General features: G+C 41.2%; 1 protein-coding gene across 18 annotated transcripts in view; it reads left to right on the plus strand.

Annotated features, from left to right (window-relative positions):
* Plcb4 (phospholipase C, beta 4) overlaps nucleotides 1-27,781 on the plus strand; it is a 356,000-nt gene that overhangs the window by 92,874 nt on the left and 235,345 nt on the right. For 2 of the 18 annotated variants that reach the window (XM_030248532.1, XM_006498937.4), the window contains exon 1: nucleotides 1,598-13,579. The exons of 14 other annotated variants lie outside the window; for them this stretch is intronic. The gene's annotated coding sequence lies outside the window, so the exon portion shown is untranslated. Of the gene's footprint in view, nucleotides 1-1,597; nucleotides 13,580-27,781 lie in introns of those variants that run through there. 2 more of the 18 variants (XM_030248539.1, NM_001355154.1) reach the window with 2 other exon arrangements.

Consider the following 27,781-nt stretch of genomic DNA (forward strand, 5'->3'; position numbering starts at 1 on the left):
TACTTTTTTCCAGACAAGAGTTTCTCTTTGTAGCCCTAGCTGTCTGGGAACTAATAAAATTAATGCTGATTGCAAATGTAACCTTCAAGATGGTTCAAACCAGACTGCTCTTGAACTCAGAGAGTCTCCTGAGTCCCTCTCCCCCTGCCTCCCCTAGTGCTGGGATTAAAGGCTTGCACCACCACCACCCAGTTAGGAGAGAATGTTTTAAACCAGTTAGCAGCAAAAACCCTAAATTAAAACTCTGCTCATAGGATGATTTCTTTTGCCTTTTGCTAAATTGTTTCAGTTATAAATAGTTTGTAATGTCTGAATACACTTATACAAATTTTTACAGTTGTTCTAGCAATCAGAAAGACTTTTTTTTGGTAGATTTTTTTTCTTGTGTCATCTCTCATAGGTAATTTTTCAAGAAGTCATATAAAGGGTACCTGTGGCCATTATTCAGGAAGCTGACAACAGCAGTGGTATTAGCTATGTGCTGTATATAGTTCTCAACAACCCCAAGAAGAGGAGGAGGAGGAGGAGGAGGAGGAGGAGGAGGAGGAGGAGGAGGAGGAGGAGGAGGGGATGCACTTATAATGCCATTCTTAGTTGATGGAATTAAGACAAAAAAGGTTGTGATATGCAAATATTCAAGAGGTTTGCACTAAGGGAACAAGCTCTGCTTTCCCAACTCACTCTGCGTGTGAATACAGGTCATATAAAGCATGCAGGAAATAAAGGGCTAATTTGACAGACTCGAGAATGGAGGAAACAACGGCTTAGACTGTAGAAATTAACTTTGGACTCCTTGCACATCAATTGCGTCGACGATTTACAGGGCTGCTTCTTGCAGACATGTGTGACATTCAGAAGCAATCAGACCTTATTATCTGGTCTTTAAGGGATTACTGGGCTCTGGGCATCTTGAAGGTTACATTTGCAATCAGCATTAATTTTATTGTTAACCGTTTTTTGTTCGTGTTAGCTCCAGGGTCCTTTGCCTTTTCTTTCTTTCCTCAGGGGGCTCTAGTTGAGTTCCAGGAAACTGATAACTAATGGGACCCAGTGATCAAGTTACTTATCCAGACGGATCAGCCCCCAGAGAGTAGGTTGGCTTGGGTTGGACTCTTAGGTCCCTGGTTCATGTCACCACACAGTGTTACCCTTCCATCCCTCCCTATTTTAGTGAAAATGCCCATTAAATGTAGCAGAGTGCACTAGGCCTAAAACATTAATCTGAAGTGACTTTCTTCAGGTGTTTTATGAGGTATATAAGAGGTAATATAACCACCGTGTTTAAAGTGGTTAGATTAGGTTACATGCATAAATAAAGGCATTTTAAAGAAGTTAATGATAGCTGGGCATGGTGGCGCACGCCTTTAATCTCAGCACTCGGGAGGCAGAGGAAGGAGGATTTCTGAGTTCAAGGCCAGCCTGGTCTACAAAGTGAGTTCCAGAATAGCCAGGGCTATACAGAGAAACCCTGTCTCGAAAAACAAAAAAAAAAAACAAACAAACAAAAAAAGAAGTTGATGATAAAGGAAAATTATGCGAAGAAAACAATAGAGGAGATAACAGATTTGTATTTTGTATTCAAGCACATTTTAAAATTCTTTACGTAAAATGACTTTGATTTAAATTTGCTGTGGTAAAATTCAAGAAAACATCAGTTCTTGGGACACTATGTGAATCACATAGGATGTTAACATATTGGAAGAATAACATGCCTAACTGTAAATATGCATTTGACATCTGAATCTGTCAGCTTTCTAATGCTTTGACAGTAATAACCCTAAAGACAAGAAGGCTTGTTTCATCCTTGGGCTCAAAATTAGTTATCCCCCTGTTTTGGGACTGTGGCGTGGCAGAATATTATTTGTGGTGAAGAGGTTCTCTTGTGATGGTGGCCAGGCGGTGGGTGGATGGAGGGAGAGAACAAAGAAATGGATGCCTAGTAAGGCGGGGGACAAATGTCCAGTGTGGCTCTGCCTCCCAAGATTAGCCTATGCAGGTCTGAGCTCACTGTGTGGATAGTTCCCTCAGGATGTGGTCGCCTCTTGATTGTATCAACAGTTGGAGGCCATAATGCCTGAGGGGAACATTATGTATGGAATCCACAAAAATATCAAATGGGTAAGGAAGGCAGGGCCTCCTCCTTTCTGAAGGTGCTAGCCCTTGAACACAGGGCCCCACACTTGCTTGGCAAGCCCTGCCACTCAGCATCATTCCTAGCCCATAGCAAATTCTAATCTTAGGAAGGGAAGGAAGACAGTTATAATATGGAATTTAGGATAGTATCTTTGATTTCCTCCCTCCTGGAAAGATTACCATACTTCTCATTTGTTGGATTATTTTATGGAACAAAACAGAAAAGGGTTTTCTTTGCACATGCACTAGATCCACGACGTCACAGTTCATAGGTCAGAGGGCTGTGTTAGAAGGTAATTCCTCTCTAGGTATATATGTAAAACACTAGTGATCTGTTGATGCGTCTTTCACATTAAACTTTGTTCCACTGCATGTCTTCATGATAACTCTATTCATGATGTCTCTCTCTCCAGTGAGATAGAGGGATCCCAAGTGACAAAGCAAGTCACAAAACTGCCGCTTCAGTCACACCCTATAGGGATCCTTAAAGTCCTTCCCACGTGACAGCCATTCAGAGTACGTTTTAATTCTGCTGTCACTGAATGAATCTCATTGCGTAGTGACCATAAATGAATGTATTTAAATAGGAAGCCTTGCATCATTACCTTAAAAACAAAGTGAAAGAGGTGGAGTTATTCAGTGTGAAGTACATGCTGCCTTGTGTCAAAACCCAGAGTGGAAATGGAGGGACTCAGGGAGGGAGGGAGGGACAGGGATAGAGGGTTTTAGAAACTACACCATGTCATCAGATCAGAGTTATTGGTCCAGCTTTCTGGAGTGGGGTTCTGGGCTTTCCCCACTCAATCTGCAAACCACTGAACATTGCGGTCTATCAGTGGGAGTGATTTTCATACTTTGGAAGTAGCTTGTCTAAAACATGAAGATCCATTGTCTTCAGAATTGCCTAAGGACAGTATGGCTGAGGGGTGGTGAGGGGAATCCGGTCTGTGTTTTCAGTCAGGCCATTTAAAGATGCTGCATGAAGTATGAGCCTTAAAGCTCCATTGAAACATTAAATAACACTTCTGGGCTTCTTTGTGGAGAGGACTATGGGTGAGTTCTATTTAAATTACCTCTGAGAAGTGTGGTTGCCCTTTAATGTTAAACCAGACTACTTAAACAGTAGTTTTACAGTAATCCTGTGTGATCGGAGCACATAGCCCGTGATGCACTAGAGCACTTGCAGACTCAGGCCAGAGACACTGGAAATAGCTCCTCTTTGGTTTGAAGTTGACAGTCTCTGAATAGGTGGAGTCTGTGGTTAATACAGGATTATTCGAAAGTGACTGTGCAGAAAAGGGAAATTGTGTCTTTTCATGTGCCAGGTTAGGATAAACAGTTTATCATGTTTTCATATGATGGGAAGGGGTTTCTGTTAGTGTCCAGGTTTTCGTATAATTTATGGATATAATCAAGACTTATCCATATAAATAGTGATTTAATCTACATTTGAAGTTTTTACTCAAATCTGATCATATAATTTCCTGAGGGGGGTGGAGGGAGGAGGGAGAGAGGTGGGTGGAGAGTGGAGGGGAGGGCAGAGATATTTTCTTGTGTTTATGACAGGGTCTTATCCTATATTGGCCTCAGATACACGGTGTAGTCTGATCCTGAATCTGAGATAGCAGGTAATGCATTGATAGATGTTGACCCCAGTGATTTGTGCATGTTAAACAAGCCCTCTACTAATTGAACTATATCCCCAACTCCTGATTATGTCTTTGTGGAATCCTTCACATTCTGCAAATCCACCAGTTTCTATGATTCATATGAATCCATATTCAGATGATGTATAGACAATAGCTCTTTTATCTCTCCATGGGCATCCTAGGAATGGAGAGGTTTCAGCTTGACAGCGTATTAACAAGTTAGAGATGGTGAATGTAGCAGACTTAATTCATGCTTAGCGTTCCTATTTTCAAGATAAGGTTGTACATAGGTATTTAGTATCCATATCTTGCATCATAGCTGTAAGCAGGTACCCCAGTGTTAAGTATGTCTTGCATGCTTGGTAAAATGATTATCGTTGTCTGTTTACTGTGCTGGTGAGCATCTGGAAGCTTCTGATAGGTCTTTAGCTTGCCAAGTAACTCCTGGTTAGGAAAAGAAGGTGGTCATATTCCAAATATATATAGGGACTGTGTATGCACACTAAAGCTCTCACAGGCTCTATGTCACAAGGGGCTGCTGCTGCACTGTAGCCTGGAAGTGTGGTATGATGGTTATACCACCTTTGGGTGGGAGACCCCACACCACCTCGCTGGCAGATTTCATCTGTTGCCTTCTGAGCGCGGAATAAAGGACTTCAACCACTTCACTTCTCTTAACAGTGCGGCTGTGGTTTATGTAGAGGTGACTTACATCGTCTGCTCTGCCAGGGCTAGGTTTTGGATCCCAGCTAGTTGGCAGTGTGTCCTGCTTTGGACATGAGGTGGGAGCTGTTCTAAGTAGTGAGATCATCAAGGGTACACTTGATGTTTATTCTTTAGTGTATACTAGTTTATTCTTTAGTGTATACTAGTGCCCAGTAGTGCCAGCACACAAATTATGCAACTCATGCTTGAAGTCTGTGTGTGTGTTACAGATTTCTTTAAAAAAAAAGGACCCGAGTTCAGTTTCCAGTACCCACGTCAGGAAGACTGAAACTATAGTTCCAAGGGGATCAGATGTTTTTGGCCTCTTCAGGTACCTGTACTCACATGTATATACCCACAAAACAGACATACATGTATATACATAATCTAAAAAAATAAATAAATAAAAAGAAAGCATTTCCAGCTTTTAGAAGTAAGAAAGAATGTAGAAAATTATCTTCAGGGAGTTAGTGACAAACTTCTCTTATGATTTGTTTTTATTTATTTGTGTATGTGTATATGTGCATACCTGCCACTGTTGTGTATAGACTTTCAGAAGTCGGTTCCTTTGTTCCACCATATAGGTCCCAGGAATTAAGCTCACATCATCTGTGAGGTGCATGCAGGGTTGGTGACAAACACCCCTTACCACTGAGCCATCTTGCCACTCCAGGCTGATTTTTATAATAATATTTTGATAATTGAATAAATAATATTGTAATCTGTTTTCAAGACCATGATGGAGACCACCTGTGTTTTTACTCTTTTCTCTGTGTGGGAGGTGAAGCCTACAAGAGACGGGCAGCATGAAGAAAAGCTGTGTGAGTGGCATAGTTCAATTCCACTCTTTAGGTGTTGAGGACGAGGAGAGCAGACTGTCTTCTCATGGGAAATCACTAGGATGGCGACTTGGAATAGCATAGGAAGGAACTTCAATAGTGGCCAGTCCTCCGATGGTTTGCTGGAGAGAGAGGCCTCTGGAGCTGAGGGCCAGCAGCAGGCCAGTGATTAAAACAGCAAGTGACTCCAGCAGAGGCATCGGAGTTGGAGAGGCAGCTGTCACCTTCCTGTTGCATACTGTGTGTCAGCCCATGAGAGTATGAGTATGTTAGCATAGCATATTTTTTCTGAGTTATGTCTTACTAGTTGGGCATGATAATCTTAGCGTTTGGGAGGCGGAGGCAGGAAAATAATACATTCCCCAGAAGCTTCGTCTACAAAGTGAGAATCTGTCTTTTAATAATGCCGACTTTTTATTTGAAATATCTTAAATTTTTAGGTTAAGTATCATCAGCAATTTACAAGTAAGGAAACTTAACTCGGTAAATTTGACAATTAATTCCAAGTTATATAAACGGCTAGGACATCAGCAACTAGAGTTTGAATCTGGGTCTATTTCATTTGAAATCTCAATTTCTTTCTACAGGTTTCTGGATTTTTTCGTACTTGTATTCTATGTTTAGCAGTTATCTTGAGTGGTCCATGCTTTTGACCATGAGTTGTATAGTTTTGCAGGGAAGACATGTTGAGTGGTAGACTCAAGGTGAGATATTGTCTAGCATGCTTGGACTTGCCAGAGGAGTCATAATGGAAAGATCTACTGTTGGATATCTGATATCTATACTGTAGTCTCAAGACCATTGTCCGTGTCCTCTAAGCGATTACTAGACAGGAATGCAGAACCTTAGGTTCCACCAGAAGACCCAGTCACGGTCCACACACTTTACAATGTCCTCTGTTGATTTATGTACAGCTTGCAAATTGAGATGCTCTTGTTTAAACTGCTGTGATTGCAAGGTGCCACCATGAATTCCTGTGTAGCTGAGCTGATTCATGGGCATAGAGAGCAATTACTGTATATTAAAGTTTACTGTGTACTTGTCATAGAGTTTCTTAGTAGTCTAGTAACCTTTTTAGGTAGATAGTTTTTGTCTCTACCTAAGAAATGAGAATATTGAGCAGTAGAAGGTTTCTATATTGTTGAAAGTTAAATGTCTGATTCCAACCAAGATGAGTCTGATTCAAGTACAGTGCTCATAACTACCCCATTGGTGATGGGGGATTATCTTTAAGTTTCGAGCTGTTGATTGCGAGTCTGTTAACAGTGATAGCAAAATTTGACTTTGAGCACAAAGCATGGGCAATCCAAAAATTGTATTCTGAGAAATACAATTTATTTTTGTGATTCCAAATGAAGAGATAAAAATCAAGTCAGGCCTTCTGAATAGTCACCATTCTTTCTGTTGAAGGCTGCATGCTTTTCCTGAAGTGCAGTGACATGTTCAGGTAGGAGCTGGAGGGCTGGTGTACAGGTTAAGAGTGCTGAGTTCAGTCCTCAGCACTCCAGCTAGGTGACTCCCAGCTACCTATAAGTCTAGTTCCAGGGGAATTTGACACTCTTTTCTGGCCTCCAAGGGCACCTGCATACATAGATACACACATAAATAAAGATGAAAATAAGCCCATTAAAAATACTAGATAACCTTTAACTCCAGCATTCGAGAGGCAGAGGCAGGAAGATCTCCAAGTCTGAGGCCAGCTTGGTCTATGCAGGGAGTTCCAGGATAGCTAGAGCTACACAGAGAAACCCTGTTTCAAAACCAACCAAACAAAACTAACAAAAACAAAATCCTAGGTACCAGAGAATTTAGAAAGAATATTGTCCTGTTGTTTCTGTTTTTTAAAGCTAATGTTTTCTCTCCCTTTAATGACAGTTAGTAGTAAGATAAAGTTCAGAAGTGATATTATTATTAGAATTTAGTAGCTCTGCATCTAGGCATGCAGTGAGGTGCTTAGAGCAATGAGCATCAGGAGTCAGAGAGCCACTGGCGATGATACAACCTAGTGATATTATTATTAGAATTTAGTAGCTCTGCATCTAGGCATGCAGTGAGGTGCTTAGAGCAATGAGCATCAGGAGTCAGAGAGCCACTGGCGATGATACAACCTAGTGATATTATTATTAGAATTTAGTAGCTCTGCATCTAGGCATGCAGTGAGGTGCTTAGAGCAATGAGCATCAGGAGTCAGAGAGCCACTGGCGATGATACAACCTAGTGATATTATTATTAGAATTTAGTAGCTCTGCATCTAGGCATGCAGTGAGGTGCTTAGAGCAATGAGCATCAGGAGTCAGAGAGCCACTGGCGATGATACAGCCTCAGATGATGCTGGTATGTTCAGTTAATCTTTGCTATGCTTGTTCTTCCTTCTGTGAAATCGTTTTGTTTCATGACCACTAGGTAGATGACCCAGGTAGACCAGTTGGATGTGATTTTTAGCCTGGCTTCACTATGTTGTACAATAATGTTCAGTGATAATTTGTCCTTCATCCTTTCTTTCCTGTCCCACCGAGTTGACTGATTATACTGCATATCATTTTTAGAACTGATTTTTGTGATGTTAAAGGGATCAAGGACACCACTAAATAACAGTTTTTGCTTTTAATTTATAGATAGCTGAGAGCTAGAGAAAAAGAATGGTGTGATTATTATTTTTTAAATATTTTTGTGTTTGAAATGAGTGGAAAAAGGAGAGGAGGCCTGCGCCTCTACCTTTCAATAGTTTTATTTATCATACCACAATAAATAAATATCCTTATGCTTTCTTACGATTCTCAGTAATGATGATAATGAACACCAAGTTAGATGTACTATTTAGAATGGCTAGGGCTAACCATGCTATGTGCACGTATCCAAGAGAACTGGAAAGACTGGTATTCACTCTAGAAACGCAGCTCATTTGTGCACACAGGCTCTGCAGTGTTAATCATAACAGTAGTGCATCTGGTTGAAGTGTAGTATCAAGGAAGTTAAGCCCTCTGAATCAATTCACTGTTTAAGAAGCCTGAAAGACATATTGTCCCTAGGGGAAGAAGTGGAAGTACTCTTACTTAACACAGCTCTAAAAGCAGCTGTTGTTTCCAGTATTTGTCTGATGCACAGGCCTTTGTACTGGTGTGCTGCCAGGGACCAGCCTGATTTGAGCCAATTGCCCACCACAGCCAATTTTATGTTACTCGTTACCGGTTTGATATCATCAAACCTGGAGCTGGGAGGGTTGTGGAAAATTATCATTTGTAGGGCTATGCAGGATGCTTAGCAGCAACTAGGGGAGGGGAAGTTGACACCCAGAGGGGAGGGAGTGAAAGGAGGGTGGGAGAAGAGGAGGGAGGGGACTGCTACAGAACTGTAAAGTAAATAAATAAATAAATAAAACAATGAAAAGAAAAAAAGAAAGCTCACAAAATCCCATCCTGTATTAAAGTCATTTTTATACAGTATAAAGATACTTGTTTTATTCCAAGGTTCTCGAGTATAATGAGTAATAATGGACATAGTCTTGATTCCTGAAAAAAAAAAACAAAAAACAAAAACAAAAGCAAGCAAACAAACAAAAACCCCAAAACCAAGAAACTTGAGGTAGACTTAACGAAAACAATAAGGAAGGTAGGAGTGGGTATGGCCACAGGACTGCACTTCCAGGACCCCAGAGGTTGAAGGGCATTCCTAGCTACTTTGTGAGTTTGAGACTAGCCTGTGTAGGAAACAAGGGAATGAACGTGAGGTGAGTGGGAGGCTTTTGTGGAGAGCTGTTGTGTGAAGGTGTCTCGTTTTTGTCTGAAACTGTGAAAATGAACGTAAGTGTGGCAAAATTCTTAAATAGAAGAAGTGGTTTAAATCCTGGTATTAAACCTCAGAGGGATAGCTGCCAAATTAAGTGGAATGCAGAGAAATCAGAATCATCGTTAATCCCAGTACTGATAAGACCAGGGAGGCGGATCTCTGAGTTTGAGGCCTTCCTAGGGTACAGAGTGAGTCCCTAGGACAGCCAGTGCTAAATAGTTGGACCGTGTCTGCTGCGGGGGGGGCGGGGGGCGGTGGGGGGATCACCGTCTGAAAGTCCCAACAGTAGAGGGTTTGCGTGGTAAAGGGCAAGGCAGAGTCCTTGGGTGGAGGGCAGAGCTGCAAGGCTGCTTCTCACTTCTTCCACAGGTGCTTGTCTATTTCTTCTTTTCCTGTAATTTGTTTATGTTGTGTTTTTTAGTTTTCAGAACTTTTTTTGTGGTAGCAAGTCATTATTAATGTGACTAGCAGTATGAAATTCATCATTCGTAGAATTTATTAGTTTTAGAGAGTATTTATTGATGCCAAGATATGCGATTAAGATAGCACTCCCACGCTTCCCTCTTCTCCAATCTCTTGGTCATGTTCCTCATTTTTCATATTGGCAAGAAGGGTAATGCTTTTATTATGCTCAGAATACCATAGGTTATAGGCTTTCAGTTCATAATTAAATATATTATGTTGCAAACGCCAGAGCAAAAGAACGTACAAACAAGGAACGCAAGAAAATACAGCAACAGTGCAGAGCTACATGGCTGCTGGGAACCACAACAGAGGGGGTAACTCACTAGATGGGAACCCATGAGCTGGCCTTCTAAACAGGGAGAAGGGCAGATGCCTCCCTGACTGGCAGCAGGCCAGAGGGAGGAAATTCTTATCACCTTCTGTAGCTCGAACATTCTAAATGAACTCATGTTACTTTCACAAGGAGTTTTTAACACTGTCTTGACCTATAACCAGTTAATGGCACCCAGCTAGTGGGTGTGGGTGTGGCCTCCTCTTTTGCAGCTGGGTGCCCCCAGTAATCAGGCTGAGCGCATACCTCAGTATGCTAGAGCACTGCAGGGCAGGCCTTACACACACCTCAAGCTTTTGGCTTTGTGGTTTTTTCTGGATTCTCATGTGCCCTCCTGAGGAAAGTGAGTTCAGTTCGATTTTCCAGATTAAAAACACGAAGATTTTTGGGAAATTAGGCCATTGGCTCGACATCCTATAGGTTCCCTAATCATTTCTTGGTAATGTTATATTTAAATTATATACATGAATATATATAATTTTATAAGCTTTATTATTAAAACCCATTGCAGGTAAATGAAAACATACACCAATATTAACTAGACCAAAAGTCCATGAAACTCAGAGAGCTCTGTCCGTGTAGAAAAGGCATTCAGAGTAGAAGCTTTGACGCCTCACATTAAATTTACGCTTTTAATATTGAACAAACTTTATGCATTTATTTATCATTAAAAAAATACATGGCAGACTTAGCATTAGGAAAACAATTAGCTTTTGGTCCTCGTTCCTAACCTCGCTGTCCTCTTCCTTAACAGTCAGCATTTCTTGCTCTTTCCTTCCTTATTTTAAAAATAAAATATTATTTTCAACATATGATAGTATTTCTAATAGAATATTTTATTTGTGATGCTGTTTATTCAGTAGAAGCTATATTTGGGAATTAAAGATGTAGTATTTGTTTCAAAAAACAAAAAGACAGGCTTTTAAGTTAATTTTAAAATGAAATGTATTATTTAAAACTTTGAAGATAAAAAACAGCTCATACCATAATTAACAAGACCTAAAGGTCCACCCACATCACTGAGCCTCTGTATCATTTGGGTAGCCATCCTGGACGTGTGGCGCTTCACACTAGATTCCTCCTGTTTGGTAGTGGATTTGTGTGTAAAAGTACATTTCGATAGTTAAGTATATAATATGTGTTCCTATTAGAAAATTGGAAGCGGAAGTTTTCAATTTTACTTATTTTTTAATATTTATTTATTTAATTAGATGTGTGAGTGTTTTGCCTGTGTATATATATGTTTGCCCTGTGTTTGCCTAGTACTCCAGGAGGCCAGAAGAGGACCCAGGATTTCCTGGAATTGGAGTTAGAGGTGGTCATGACCTGCCATGTGGGCATTAGGAACTAACTGAGCCGGGGTCCTCTATAAATGCAACATGATCTCTTAACTGCTGAGTCATTTCTCCAGCCCCTATATTTAAATTTTTTTTAAATGAAAAAAAAAAAAAGGATGATGCTGGGGCTTGAACTCAGGAACTTGTATGTCTACTAAGCATATGCACTGCTGTGGAACTTCACTTCTGTTTTTAAGGAAGGTGACTGGAGAGAACCTCCTGGGTGGAACCTTGTATTCTGCAATGGGTGACCACATTGCCACCCATGTTCTGGAAGGTCTGTCCACATTCCTGTCTTTCAATTAGAACGGTAGCTGTGTGGGGATTGCTGGGGTTGTGTGAGGACTACAGGATGCTGGGGCTTGGGACACATGAAGTGCTTGCAGTGGGAATCAGGTTTGACAGTTGGCCTCTGGGATGTGCACCAGTCTGGTTGAAATGTGCACATATGGATGCAAGGTCTATTACATTGTGTTTGGATGGTGGTTTTCAAGATTGCTTCTGACTTGGTTTCAGCATATGTGGTGCCCACTCCAGAGGGTCCATTAGCTCAGTGTCAGTCTCTGACATTTAGCCTTCAGTATTTGAGGATAACAGGTTATCATAACTCGGCCTCATGCCCACTGTGGCAGCTGCAGTGTCAAAGGAGATACCAATTCTTGTGAATGGATACTATGTTATCTCTCAGATTTGCCATTTTAAAGTAGTCAGTGGCCATGGTGGTTACTAGCTGGTATTGATTTGACAGGACCTAGAATCACATAGGAGACAAACCTCTGGCTATGCTGTGAGGGATTGTCTTGATTAGATTGAATGAGATGGAAGAGCCACCCTTAGGTGGGTGGCATCCTGCCCTAAGCTTGGGTCTTGAAGGCAGAGAGAGGAGGACGCTTACTGACAATCACCATTCATTGCTCTGTTCCCCCTGATGGTGGACTCAGTGTGATCAGCTACCTCAGACTTCCGGCACCATGACGTTTCTCTGTGAGCAAAAATATCTACTTAAGCTCCTTTTGTCAGGTAATCTGACAGATTACTGAGATATTAGTCATCCAACATCTGTACAGCAGGCTTTCTTTTCATATGCCAGCATTTGGGGTGAAAATGCAAAAGATACTTAGGCTCTGAAGAATGTAGAAATTGACCATACTGTTTTATCAGAGCTATTATTGCATGTTGGGACATAAGAGGGACCCAGTTCCGTGACTTTTTAAAGATATTATCTCAGTGTCATCATGGTGAACTAAAAGTTAGCAAATGGAATGTAGAGTTATAAGCGTTTCCCAAATGGTATTGTAAATAGAGTTCTCCTTGGATATTCTCAAATGAAGAGGCCCAGGATTAAATAATTCTGGGAAACAAAGCATGAGACATCCCATCTAATCGATTCATCGGCAATATGTAGTTATCACACTCTAGAAATCTCGCAATGTAGAAACCCATTTATAATCATATAGGCTAGTTGTTGTAAAATTTGACCTGAAATATCGTTATGCATTCTGTATTATTTGGTAGTTTGGAAATGCTGACATGTTTACTATAAAGTTAGCACTTACAGATGGGCACATCTGGGGACTTGGATAAGTATATGCATTAGCTTGTTTATTTAACATCGAGGTGTATTCCGCGTGACAGAAAGTTAATTCTAGAGCTTCTTTTAGACAGGAGTTCACAGTGACTTCTCTTTATACCGCCAGACACTTAGGACTTACGAGTTCTATGTCCTTTTTGACACCCTCAAGGTACTGTAGAGGAGGAACATGGGCAGAAGATTGGCAGGCAGATCAGAGAGAGAGTCTGAACAGGCTTTCCCATTTCCCCATGTCCTTCACTGCAGACTTTTTTTTTTCCTTTAGGGGCTAGATCTTAAGGTTTTATTCTTTTGTTTGTTTGCTCTTTTAAAGGAATGCAGGTGCAGTTTCTACATTTCCTCTTGTAATGGACACTAGTTTCTATCTAAGAAGCACTTCTGGTCCTGTTCCTGGCTGTTCTCTCAATCCAAGGCAGCGTTCCTCCAGCCTGTAAAAAGCATTTGCTCTATTTGCCGTTCTGCTTAGAATAGTTGAAAGAGTCCCTCTCAGCCGCTGTCTGTCTATTTTGTTCTGGCCAAGGGCAGTGTTTGCCCTGCCTCTCAGTCTGACTGAGGGGTGGGACTTTTTTTGTTCCCTGTTGCCATTACTGCCTGTGTGGGCTTGCTCATCCAAGACTCCTGCTCCTTCCTCCTGTTCTGGAAGGAGAGCGCCTGTCTAGAACTGACTGCCCTGGGTACAGCACCTGCCTCGGACATGCTCACAGAAGCGCATTTATGATCGGGTAAAGCTTACTCCTCTTTAGGTAAGAAAGGGTATTGAAAAGTGGTTTTGTGGGTATGGGAAGGTCGGATGGATGCAAGCAGCTCTGATAAGTTATTCTGTGCTCTTCTCAAGAGCAGGTGCAAGTAGATGCAGTTTCTTAAAACTGTGTGAATCACCCAAACCAGAGAGTACATGTTTATGAATTATTTTCTCTCTTTTCTAATACTATGACGCATTTTTAACAAAGTCTATTAGACATTATCATTTTGTACTGTTTCTGACAATAATCTGATACAGATTGATTTTATTTCTTATTGTAAAATTTTCTCAACTTTAACGGTAACTCCTGTAGCTTTTCCATAAGGCACATATGGATACCCTTTGATTGACTGATAGGACTCTTCTGTTTATTATTGAACACGGTGTATGCAGCCCTGGAGGAATATGGGAAATAGATGCACTTTTTGCCGAATTTTGTTATGAGTATAAAACCACTCTGAGAAATAAGATCTATTTTTAACAATTGAGAACTCTCTTCATAATGTTTCCCTTGAATATGTCAGTGTAATACAAGAAAGCCCAGGTGACGTGAAGTAATATCATACAGGAATGACCACAGAAAGCAGATTTATTTTTGTCTCTTGTTCATAATTAATGAAGGCATGATGCAGACAATTATTTATTTTATTTCAGTTGCCCACATTTTTGGTTTAATTATATTAAGAGACATGTTTTTTTAAAAAGTTTTTTTTCTTGAGTAAGAATGAAAATATACTTTGTAGCAACTTGAAAATATATTTATTCATCGTCATGGAGACTTGACTATTTTATAAAATGTTTTTAGTGAAATTCATACATATTCATGAATGTAGGAGTAATGTTGAGGTATGATAGTTAAAGATCATATAGAATAATTAGCACCAGATGGTGTAAGAAAAGTACTTCATGGTTTCCATCCTTTGTGTCATTAGTTAGGAATATCTTACAATCCTGGAGAGAATGTAAGTTATAAAAGGTAAATCCTTTATTTTTGTCTGAACCATGACTAACCTTCGGTACTTGAGCAAAAAAGATCTTATTGTATATTTCTCGAAAGCAACATGTGACCTAATAAGCTTGCTTTTGTTTTTGTTTTTTATTGTTTTACCGATTTATAAGTGGATAGAGCATAACGTTGTGAGAGAGTTTTAAGGTTTCGGGAAGAACTTTTACAACTGTGTATTAAAGCTGGATAGGACACTGGCCTGAGAACTCCAGGGACAGTTTCCTGTTGGAGAGATATTGTGTACAATTATACTGTAAAGAGCAGTTACATGCAACGGATCAGCGTTCTGCAGATAACAGAGTGTTGCTAGGCTCGACACAGCGTATGAGATTTAGATTTTCAAGATGGGGTCAGGGAGGGTTTATTTTAACAGCCTTCTCCAGTGGCTCGGAGGCCAGGACAGATGCAGCAGTTGCCAGGGACCGTGCAGGAGATAGGTGGGCTAGGATTAATGATACTTACCTGTCTTTACCACCCTGTCCGAAGATAAAGCTGCTGTGGGGAGGACTGTTCTAGAGACTATCTGCAGATCTGGAGTTAATTCACTCTACTGCTTCTCACAGGCATCACAGGTGAGAGTGAGGCATAGGGGATGCTGATGCCAGCTCAGGGACCCCCCTGCCCATGAGTTGAAATAATTGCAGAAAGTGTTCCTCTTAATTACATGGACTCTACCTACTCCGCACCAGGACTTTGTAGCGGCTATGCACTGGTGATTGTGACTCTGATATGGAGGTGAGGTAATAACTGCTGTCATCACTGGCCCCTTGTGAGCAGTGTAGCCAGGGGGCTGTGACTCATAGCAGCCTTTCTCAACACTTGCCAGTTTGGGTGACCTCACTCAAGGCTCAGATCAACTCTGCCTTTGGCTGTCGCCATGGCCACCACCAGGTGCTCACCCACTACCTCTGTGTCGCCCTCATGCTGTGTCCCACTCACCAATAGCCCTTTAATGTGCTGTTTGATTTGTGTTCAACACCTGACTCTTCTGCATCATCTCTGGACAGCCTGGCTTGTAGGTGCCCCGCTTCAGCTCTCTGAATTGGAATATAGAGACTTTACCTGTGGCAAGCTGCTTTTTCCCCTCAGACACAACATACGACTTGTAATTGGTAAATTTGAGGCAGTTGATTTTTTTGTTAAAATCACAACAAAGCAAAACATAAAAACCTCTGCAAGCTGAGACTTGCAATGTTTGTTTTTTTGCTTTGAGCTTTCAACCTTAAATGCTCTCCCTAGATAGCAGTGAACTCTTGAAGGAAAAGAATTGGCAGTTGGGGGTTGGGGTGACCTTCAGGCCCCTCAGTAATTCTGTCTCGTATTTCTCCCCTCAGCATTGTTTATGAAAATTTCAGAGTGCAGGGATTTGGAAGCCAGTGACTCTATTGATTCTTAGATCATGCAAACTAAATGTTGAGTTAATTTAAATACAGATGGGCAGGGCTCGTGGTAATCATGGTCTCTTGAGCCATCCTTACTGCTGTTAGTTGGTGTGTCTGGAGAGAGGAAAATCACCCAGGTCCCTGCCTCTGTTCTGTGAAGTTTCTGGTAGGTTCCGTCACTTCTTGGTAGAGTCTACAATCTAAGTCAGCTCTCAGGCAGACACTTCCTTCAAGTAGAAAGCTCTTATCCAGTGGCATGTTACATTTGTGTGCAGAAATGTCTGCCAAATGAAAGTTCACAGGTCCCTTGAGACACTGAGAGCTGTGTAAATCCTGGGCTATGCAGAAAAGAACTCATTAGAAATGTCAGGTGCCCATAGTTTTGTTAGCTACAGTGTAGTCGAAAGGCGATAGCTAAAGGGAAGGCTTTGTTGGTACCATAAAGTTACTCGGGGACTTCAACGTGTTCAAACTCCATTCTGTAAAAGGATCTCAAGGCCTGAGTTGTTGTGTGTGTGTTTGTGTGTGTGTGTGTGTGTGTGTGTGTGTGTGTGTGTGTGTGTGTATGTGTGTGTGTGTGTGTGTGTGTGTGTGGTGGCGGGGAGGGGGTGTCGGCATTGCTTCTTTTTGTGAATGTCTTTAGGACCCTGGAGGAAGAGGAAGATGAGCCTCTCCTTTGATAAAGCCTCACAGCTTTGCCACCAGCCGCTTACCATGTTCTGCTTTGTTGGAGAAGGCAGAGGCAACAACAGTGGCTTGATTAAGCTCCTTTCAATGAGAAAAAACCACTGCATACTGAGCCCCAGTTCTCAGACTTTTCCTCAGGGTGCTATGTAGGCTTTTGCAGTGATTTTCAAAGGTGCTTTATCTCCTAAAAAGTTTATTATTTTACTTAAGAATGCAAAGAAATATCCTGCCAATTTTTTTTCTGTTTTTTTTTTCTTTTTCCTGCCAGTTTCTAGAAGTAAATGTTTCCTTATGTATCTAAACTGACCCCATATTCAACCTTGACTCATTACATTATTTTTTAGACCCAGAGGCTGACAACCTTTTTCTTTTTAAGAGCGTTGTATAGTTAGCTACCTATATGGCAGAAAGATCCGTATGTGTCTGTCTCCCGAGTCCTTAATTCAGTGTTACTTTTCCCAGAGAGCGGTTTTCATCAGTAGTTGCTGAAGCAATTCTGACAAAAATAACTGAGGACGCACATTTCCTGACAAATCAATTTAGGTGATAAATCTGTGCTTCCCACTGTGTTTACAGCAGTATGTGACACTTACCATTACTTAAATATTTAATGATGTTCTCAGAGGCTGCAGCTCCCTTCATGTGTATATTCATGTCTTATGTCACACACGAAGTAGAGAAGTATGGGTAATGGCCACCACCTCCCTTCTCTTTTGAATTTTAAGCCCCAATTGGTATTGAAGGAAATACCAATTAATCTTCTCTTGAATCTTGTTATGTGTTTGAATGGGCTATAAATCCGATGGAACAAAGACCCACAATTTATGTAAGGTTTATATCTTCAGCCTCAACAGAAAACTCAAGATTCAACTCCTACGCTGATTCCCTGTTACAAGTAGAACATCTCCTTCTCTCTTCCTGTGTATATCCAGTCTGTCTGAAGAGTTCCCCAAGCTCCTAACCATCTTGAAGTTTTCCTAGTTGCTATAAACCAAAATCGCTTTGCTCTCTTTAGGATATCGTGTGATAGCATCTATGTCTTTTGCTCCCTCTAGGATATCTTGTGTTAGTGTAAATGCCTTTTGGCATCATTATTCAGTGCAGGGAGTAACTGTTAGTTATTCTTTAATTATTGTCTACATTAACTCTGAGTTAGATATTATATACACCAACTCTGTCCCTTCTCAATGATATTTGTAGACTCCTGTAAGGACCCTGTCTTAACTTCTTTGTTGGTTTGTTCCTCTCTTTTCCTTGTGTAGTGTGTTGGAGAACCACCTTTTAGTACCAACTGTTGGCCAGTTGTATCAATATAGAGAAAAGCCACTGGTCTGTGTAAATGAGATAAGCCCAATTTCTTCTACCATCTTGCCTTAAGGATAGAATTAACAGAAGGATTATATCAAAGTGGTTTTTTTTTCTCTTTATTTTTTTTTTAAACTTATTTCCATGTGTCTGGCCATGTTTCAGTAATAGCCTTAACATTTAGCACTTTAATAATCCCTTCCAGCTGCAGGAACACAGTGATTTTTCTAAAATAAATTCCAGAATGTTTTATAGAGCCGACTGGCTACATTGGTGATTTAGAGTGTAAGAAAAAATCTGACACTTAGATTCAGCTTCCCCACAACTTGGGACAGGTGATGGAGGACATTTGCTTGTAGAACATCCAGCTCAGAAATACAAGCACCGTATCCACAGCTGAGCACTCGGCTCCGGCCAGGTATTTTAGGAGAGGAAAACGGAGTCAGGGAAAGCCATCATACTGATTTATCTGTCCTTTGTTCCTTAGTTGGTATGAATCATACGAGGGGCTAACCCAATAAAGGAAAAAGCTCACAGCGGTTAGTGTTTAGGGCATGCTTTCTTGGGTCTGCCCTGAGACTAGTTTCCAGTTGTATACAAACAGATGTGACTCATCGTCTAGTTAACTTGACGATCCAGCAAAGCAGAGACAGGTGTTCTCCTGGGGTGCAGTGCGCTTTAGTTCAACCCATCATCTGTAAAACTCCTGAGTCGGTTTGCTATTGATGCTGTAAGAAGCTGTCCTAAACGGGATGGTAGGTGTTGGGAGCGTGAGAGAGAAGCTCCTGGGAGGTTATCACGATTATCCCCAATTGTGGATTTCTGTGAGAAGCCTCACATTAATGTGGGTGAGCGTATTCCCTCGGCAGGAAAGCGTAGACTGTATAGAACGGAGAAAACCAGCCAAGTACTAGAAACCTTGCATCCATTGGTCCCTCTGCTTCCTGATTGCGGATGTGATGTCACCATCTGCTTTACGCTCCTCCCACCTTGACGCCCCCACCACAGGGGAGTCAAATTCCTTGAGCTGTGCCCTAAAGTGAACTCCCCTTCCTTCAGTTGCTTTTGTCCAAGTGTTTCATGAAAGGATCTGGGAAAGAAACTACTGCAATACCTTACCATTTGGGAGTTTGGGAATCTAAAATAGGCATGGGTGACTGCGTCTTTTCTGGGGTTCATAAGGAGAAGCAGCTCCCTGGCTGCCGCAGGAACTCAAGCCTTCATCACCCTGCCTTCACTTCCATTGCCACACCCACTTTGAGCCCCCACCTTCTCTTTGATTTGTGGTTTTTATTTAGGACCCTTGTGATCACACTGGGCCACTTTGAAAATGTAGGGTTACTTCCATATCTTAAAAGTCTTAATTTAACCATATGTGAAAGTCCCCTTTTGCCTTAAGAGAACACAATGTTCATAAGTCTTAGGAATCAGGAGATGCGTGTTGAAAGCAGGTTGGGGCAGAGAGCTGTTTGTTATTCTCTGGTTATTAGAGAGGACCGAGAAAATGAGCCGAGCACTAGAAACCGTGCATCCACTGGTCCCTCTGCTTCCTGATTGCGGATGTGACAGTGACCAGTTGCTTCAAGCTCCTGCCGCCTTGAGGTCCCCACCACAATGGATTAACTGTTCCTTGAACTGTGCGCCTCCATGCTCTCTAATTATCCTCTGTGGAGAGACATCCAACCCACTGGAGTTGGTTTTTCATCCAGGAGATAAGAGGAGAATTATATTAGATGTGATTCTCTTCCTCACATTGTTCCAACTCTGGCTGGGCAGAGGAACTGGGGAGAGGGGTCCTAAAAGCTCTGCTTTCAAAAGCTCTTCAGGAGGTGAAGCAGAGTTAGGCTTCAGAAATCCTGGAGGTATATTGGCACAGGACAGGGTTGGGGGTTGGAGCTGTGGGTGGGAAGTAGATGGGAGTGGGGATGAGGGTTGTGGCTGTGTGTTTGTGTGTGGGAGTGAAGGGTAGGTGGACACAGGCGTCTACCTCATCCAGGTCTCATCTCTTGGTCACTGGATGCACTAACTATCTCTCACAGCCTCCTGTTACTTCCAGTAGACTCTGCTTTCCAAATACTTTCAGTCTCAACAGACCATGCTCTCAAAGCTTCTTAATTTCAGTAAGCTGCCCAAAGTCTTACTGTTTTGCGGAGAAATAGTAACGTGACTTTGCATCTGTGTAAAGTAGCCTTGCTTAGCTGAATAGTTTCCTCACAGAGCTTTTAAAGCTCAGTTTAAGGCCAAAATATATACAGATACCATTCAGAATAACCTACCATTTCAAACCCATCTCAAGTAGGCAATGTCACATCCATTAGATTTCAGCAGTGTGAGTGTTGATGGGTCAACACACTGAAACTTATAAATCATGTTCTGCATGAGAGATTATTTTCCTTTCCCCTGCCTGATCATTCAAATGAATTTCACAAGTACCATGTAAGCCTGCATTCATATCCTATCAGATCGTTCTTAACATTGTCTCCAAATCTTGTGAAAATTTTCACTGGACCACATGAAAGTATTAGCATGATGGAATGATAATTTACATGCAATAATATGCATCTGTTTTCAGTGTACTTTTTCCATTTATAAATCTCAGTGCCTGTGTTCACCAGTGGCACCATTGCCACAGCAATAATATTAAGCATTTCTTCTACTCCCAAGCCCTGGCGTGAGCTCTCTTGTACAGTACTCCAAATCCACAGCTAGCCAACCATCAATTTGCTGATGTTACTATAGATTTCATTTTGCTAAATAGAATCTTGTATTCTTTTTGTCTGGCTTTCTGCTTTAGACATTATTGGATTTTTTTTTTTTTTGCAATTCCTATGCTTTTGGTAGTTTGTTTGTTTGTTTGTTTTAAATAAAATTACTGAGTAATAGTCACATGCATATACCAGTTTGTTTGCGCGTATAGACATTTTCAGTTTTAGACTGTTGAGGGCAAAGTCCTCATGAGCATCTCTGTACTTCTTTCTACATGACTCTGTTTTTATTTCCCTTGTTTAAATATCTAAGATCGGAATGACTGGGTCTTGGATTCAGATGCATGAAAACCTACCAAGTTGGGCTTCAAAACAGTTGGATTGTTTTTCATTTCCTCCTCCATTCTCTGAGTATTTCCACTGGGACATTTTTACATATTATGAGTTTAGACAATATACAATAGATTTGTTTATGCTTTCAATGCATATATTTATGTTATATGCATGTATAAGGATACACAGAAAGGGATGGATGTGGGCATTGTTTAGTATATCATGCAAAGAGGAATCAGTTGTACTGTTTTGCACATCATATAAAATTCCAATCTATGAGCATATGCATAAATATCTTAATTAAGTACAAATGACACTCGAGTTTCCCCTTAATATTCATCTACTTTAGTCTCTTACTAGCCATTACTGATAATCTAGTAGTAAACTTCTAAGGAAAATAATGGAAATTGTAACATGCAGAAATTGTTATTAAAATACTTTTCTCTCCAATAATGAAAATAGGACCGTGATGCATTTTGAAAAAGCCTGTAAGCCCCGGTTCCACAGCATGCAAAGTTTAAGAACCTCTGAGATGAGTAGGGAGGGCAGTGGGTGGCAGATGAGGGCCACTGTGTGGATTAGTTACTGTTCTCCTTGCTAAGATCACATACCTGACCCAAGGCACCTTAGGGGAGGAAGCGTTTATTTTGGCTCACAGTGGAGAGGATACAGCTCTCCATGTCAGGGAGGGAGGGAGGGTATAGTGCCTGGTTACATTGCATCCACGGTCAAGAAGGAGAGAAAGGACAGCAGATGGGGCCTGGCTAAAAAAACCTTTTGGTACATACTAGTGACCTTCTTCGTCCTCGTGGATCCTACCTCAAGCCAAACCACAGCTGGGGAACAAGTGTTCACACTCCCCACCCCAAGACTATGGGTGACATTTCACATTCAAACTGAAATATCAAGGGAAAGCAGTCATATGACGTTACGGTTCAAAGAGCATTGCCAGAAACCCAGGGACTAAATAAGGAAGCCAATTAGAATGGATCTAGTGGGTATATGACCCCCATGGAGATTTCCTTATATACCATTGTGACACTGAGATGAAGAGGAAACATTTCAGGGAGATGGGAAAGCAGCATGCTGTAGAAGAGAGTGACTAATCCTGTCTCTGGGGTGTGAATGGAAAACCGGGGAAAGGTTTAGGGGAAAAAATGGTAGGGAACAGGAAAGCTGAGTAACACAGTCTAAATCCAACCACATGAAATGCTCTCTCTGCCCAACAGTGTTCCTGGACCCTGGCAATGAAACATATGGCTAGGTGATTGGTTTTACAGCCTTTATCTTAAAGGTGTGATGACTGCTTCAGAAATCGCTGCTGATTGGTGTCATATGACAAGCAGAGTCTCTGCGACCAGCCTGAGCCGGGGTCAGAGTGTTGGTATAAATTTCAATGACTCATCTCTTGGGTCTAAAATAGCAGCAGTCTGAGGGGCAGAGTGTATTCAAGGAAGGAAGTCTTTTTGACACATGTGCCCCGCTGAAAGCAAACTTAGAACCAGTATGTATAATTGAGTATCTCAAGCTGGTGTGGGGAAGGGGGCACCAATGGATATGAGAGGGAAGTGGGAGGTGAGCTAGCTTTACAGCATGGAAGGCATTGAGACAAGAGGAGAAATTTTGATTTTATTTTACAGGCTTTCAAAATGGCTTTAGGCATACCCTTGGGCACAGTCAAATAAATATACTGTAATAGGAACAGAGAAGGGCTGAGACTGTTCATGGCTCCACTCTCCTGTTCTTTTACTTCTGTATGTAATTAAGTTTCCTGAAGGTCCACTTGCCCTTTTCCTGTTTGAGACCTGAAAGGTATCCCTCTCGTTTTTACAAAATTGTCCATCCAATTAGGACCAACATTGTGCTATCTTGTCAAAACATTTTATGTCCCAAATGAAAGGATAGTGTGCTCTTGAAAATGTTGAAGACACATTTGACTTGAGATTGCCACCTATGAGCATGAAACCCAAGGCTCAGAGTATCATTGTATATTTCATCACTAGCTAGAGGTGGGAGTAACTAGGATGGATTCTGGTTTGGTCACCAGAGAGATTATGGGACCATTTAATGAGGTGAGTATCAGGGGTATGAAGAGGTCATCTCCCAAAGGCACTCCGTCCTGATTCCTTGAATTTGCATTATGTCATTCTAAAAGAGAAAGGACTTTACAGGAACACTTAGCCTTCCTAATGTGGCAACTCTTTAATGCAGTTCATGGTATGGTGACCCAAACTACAACATTATTTTCATTACTATTTCATAACTTTAATTTTTCTACTATTAGGAATCACAACGTGAATGTCTGCATTTTTTCGATGGTCTTAGGTAACCCCTGTGAAAGGGTCATTCGGTCCCTTAAAGCAGTGATGACCCACAGATTAAGAACCACTGGCTTAAGGTCAAAAATGTGGAGATGGTGCTGCGCTGAATAGTATGAGAGATGTGCCCCTTATGAGATTTTAAACATAAATATCCTTAGCTGATTATTTCAAGAGAGACAGAGAGAAGGAGTGTCGGAGGAAAAAAAAAAGCCCCATCGCTGCTGCTTTGAAGAGAAAGAACGCAGGGCAGTGAGCTAAGGGGCAAGAGAAGGCTCTAGAAACGGAGTGACAAGGTGACAGATGACCTTTAAACCCCAGAGAAAGGAAGGAAGCTCTCTTTGGCACCTTGTGTGTGTTTTTTTTGTTAGAGCAGCCCTAGCAAACTAATTCAGCAGGTTTGTACAGCTTCCTTTTTCCTTCTAAAGTACCAGGGGTCAAACTTGGGCCGTGTTTATTGCTGGACACAAGCCTGATGACCATCTCAGGTGTATCCAGATATTTCAGTGAGGGAAGGGATGTGTTAGGTGGCATTCCTGATACTGTTAGATGAACCAAGGGTTAGCGTCTGCTTGAGGACAGTCTCCTCAAGTAAATGCCCACTTTAGTGGATAACAGAAAACTGCTCTGAAGGAACATTTCATATATATATATATATATATATATATATATATATATATGGTTCCTTTCAGCATGAAACTTCTTAGATAAAATGAAACCAACTTAACAGTCAACTTCCCAATTCATACAGTTCTCTCAGGAGAGTTGGGAAAATGAAGACAGTCATATTCAAGAGTCATTAGTAAACAAAGACATGTGTTACTCACTGTGAAGTTCAGGTGTGTGTTGTGCTTCAACTGCTTTGTTGGAGAATCCAACATCTTAAATATGAGACAGAAATGAGCATATGCCTTGGAATCTCCATGCTGAAATGTTCCATCTGCATTAATAAAAGTGAAATAGAAGGTTCTGGACAGAGCCATGATTCTCAAAACAATCATATAATCTAAATATTCATCATCATAAAAACCTCTGTCTTATTTTCATAGTGGTTGATTACATAAACTGATGTTCACTGCTGTCAAAGGCATTTTTTTTACATGAGCACTAGTAACTTGCTCAGAGATTTAAATCTCACAAGCAGAATTAGCCTCATGATGAAGAAAGGTTTCCATTGTAATACTGTGATGTTCTTTGAATTTGGAACACGAGGAATCTTCTAAGAAGTAGCTACAGGCGATTACTGTCCACAGAATAAATGTCCACAGAAGTCAGTTCTTTAGGGTGACCTCTTGCCTAGAGCACCAAGCAAAACTCCTCTTTTGCATGGGAGAAATGTGTGCTTTTTCAATATGGTTGCTTTCTCTACTACAAATGTGGGCACCGTAGAGCCCTCTGAAGAGGAGACTACATTTAGTGTTGCCACATGGACCATGAGGATTGGTTCAGTGCTGTCGGCTCATCCTGTGGTGGCAGATCACATTGATGTTCGTTCTCCCTTCCAAGGACTCGAGGTACAAATTTGGCAGGAAAAACTGTCTACAGCTGTCCTAAGAATTATCCCATTAAAAGAGAGTTTGGAATGTGATTCTGTGTGGATCATCTGCTGCTAAAATCTTGTTCCAACAGCATCAAGTCCTTGGGCAATAATTGAACAAATATCCTTGAACTTGTCATGGACATACCCACTTGCCAAACACTGTGGTGAGACTTGTGGAGATCACAAGATGACTGTGACACTTTAGCCACATGGCCCATATGTTACATCCAAATCTGTTGTGGGAGCACTCCTTTGAAAATTATGACCTTGACTATGTTTTGGATAGTTGACCAAGGTGAGGCCTCCAGAGTTGACTAAACAGTTGCCTTTTGTAGAGGGCCTCCAGTGATCCAGGAGCAAATAGCATCCTGGATCACTGCACTAGTCATTTTAAGACATTGGTGCTTATCTGAGTCATCCCTGCAGTCAGACTGTAGATGCCATGACCTGTCTGACATGAGAAACTCAGGTGTCAAGCATCATTTTTTTTTCTTGCCATCTTGATCACTGTTCAATGTGTATCACAGAGTAGTTCTTGAAGATGTTGCTAATTCAAATGATTTCCCTCTTACCCCCTGCCATGCCTTCAGATCTTTCTGAAGACTTAGGACTGTGGTAACAAAATCCTGTGGAGTGTATGTGTAAAGGACCCGTGCTTGTCTTCACAGCTCTAGAGATCAGGGTTCCTACAGGTCAGGTGTTGAATTTGGGTCCTCTTCCTGGTTTGCAGAGTTGTCTTCTTGTTGACTCGCCACATAGCAACAGAGTTAGAATGAGGAAGGATGGAGGTGGGGTGGGGTGGGGTGGGGGAAGACTTGCTCATTTTCCTTTTCTTTTTAATAGGGGCATTAGCTCTGCAGTGACACTTATGTTCCCATGACTCCCAAAAGTCCTACTGTCAAGTTCAAATTCGGAACTTGGGCTTCACCCTATGATTTTGGGATGCCACAGTCCATCTTACTGTCAGTAGAGCAGGATAAGAGAAATCACTTTCCTGTATTATCTTAGACTAATACTTACATGTTGTCCTAAGGACTCCTTCATCCTTTTCCTTTTGATAAAGTTAACAAGTCAGTGTTAGTGGGTTTGAGAAATGTAGGGCTTGGGATGACTTCCTGAAATGATTTGGGATACAGAAAGACAGAACTGAGTTGTAGAATCTAACAGAATAGTACTGGGAATGGCAATAGGGCTAATCTTCATATATATATATGGTGTGTGTGTGTGTGTGTGTGTGTGTGTGTGTGTGTGTACTCTTTCCACACATTATCTCATTCATGGCATGGCCCACGGGAATGTCCAAAGTTTAAGTTTTGTGTAAATGAATTTATCATTAGCTGGGACAGTTTTACAGATGTAATATTATGTTTTTGAAAAATCGGGGTTTAAAAAGCCAAGTGCATTTGGGCTCCATTCTTCTAGCTAGATGACAGCTTTTGCTTTAACCACTTAAAGTATGTAAGGGATTAAGAGTTCTTTTCCATCCTCGGGAGACCAATCACTTGCATTTAGCACTCTTATAATTGAAATAAGTCTTTGAAGTTGGTTTGCTGGAGTCTACCCAGCATGCCTGGCTGAAGTGCCTAAGGAGAAGTGTTTTTCATTTTTGTCTGAAAGTGAAGCCTGGTAAAAATTTGCCTAATCTTTTTTTTTTTCTTTTTCTTTTTGGTTTTTCGAGATAGGGTTTCCCTGTATAGCCCTGGCTGTCCTGGAACTCACTTTGTAGACCAGGCTGGCCTCGAACTCAGAAATCTGCCTGCCTCAGCCTCCCGAGTGCCACCATGCCCTGCAAAAATTTGCCTAGTCATCTACCATGCTAACCACTTCCAAGTGCCTGGGCATGCATGAATTATTACAGAGAGCTTACTTGTATTTATTCAGTGCAGAACTGGTCACTAGGATGTCTTCTCCATTGATCAGAATCTTGTCACCCAAGATTTGTCTTCTTGAATCTGGCTTATTTTAACGCCATGATTTCCAGTTCCATCCATTTTCTTACAAATGAAATTATTTCATATTCTACAGTTAAATAAGACTTTGTTGTGTTAGATCTTAAGTTGTTAAAATTTGTAAAAGTTAATCTTGGGAGCAAAATGGAAGACTGTTAAGTGAGAGATGTCTGGGTAGAAAGCCAGTCCACTGGACTGCGGCTTTTCACATCTCCTGTGCGCATGCGCAGTTAGAAAGTGATGAGTAGGATTATGTGTTTTTCTAAATGATTTTTCTTAATATCGTTTGTAGATGTTTAAAAGTTTTTACAGGAAAATAGAATTAGTAAAAATGGGATCTTACTTATTTGTCCATGTGTGTCATTAAGAATATTGTCTTCCTTCCAGACTGGATAGATTACAAGTCCATTTCGATACACTATGGGAATCTTTCTTAAGCCGTCTGAAATTGTCATTTTTCCTAGATCACAATGATTAACTATTAATGATTTTGTAGCTATTCATTGTGTGTGTGTGTGTGTGTGTGTGTGTGTGTGTGTGTGTGTGTACACACCTTCAGTCTTACTGGAAGCTAGTGGGTTTCTCTAAGAAAAGTTATTAAATTAGGGCTGATGAGATAGCTTAGTGAGTAAAGTTTTTGACAGACAAGCATGAGATCCTAAGTTCTGGTGTCTGGTAACTATGTACAAAGCCAGGTATGTTGGTGTGCAACTGTAATCCCAGTGCTGTAGAGGTAGAAACAGGAGGATTCCAGGGCTCACTGGCCAGCAAGGCTAGGTGACCCACCAAGGTGGTTCATCTTGATTTGATGAACCATTGGAGACAGTTCATTGAGAGACTGTCTCAGGCAATATAATGCATAGGATACGGACACATGCCTGTGAACACGCACCTAGCACACATGCACACTCAGCTATTAAATATATTAATAAAAAGTCCAAACCAAAGCTGTAGTATATGACTGTAAGGCAAATGGTC

This window comes from Mus musculus, chromosome 2 (genome assembly GCF_000001635.26).
Source record: "Mus musculus strain C57BL/6J chromosome 2, GRCm38.p6 C57BL/6J".
NCBI classification, from domain to species: Eukaryota; Metazoa; Chordata; class Mammalia; order Rodentia; family Muridae; genus Mus; species Mus musculus.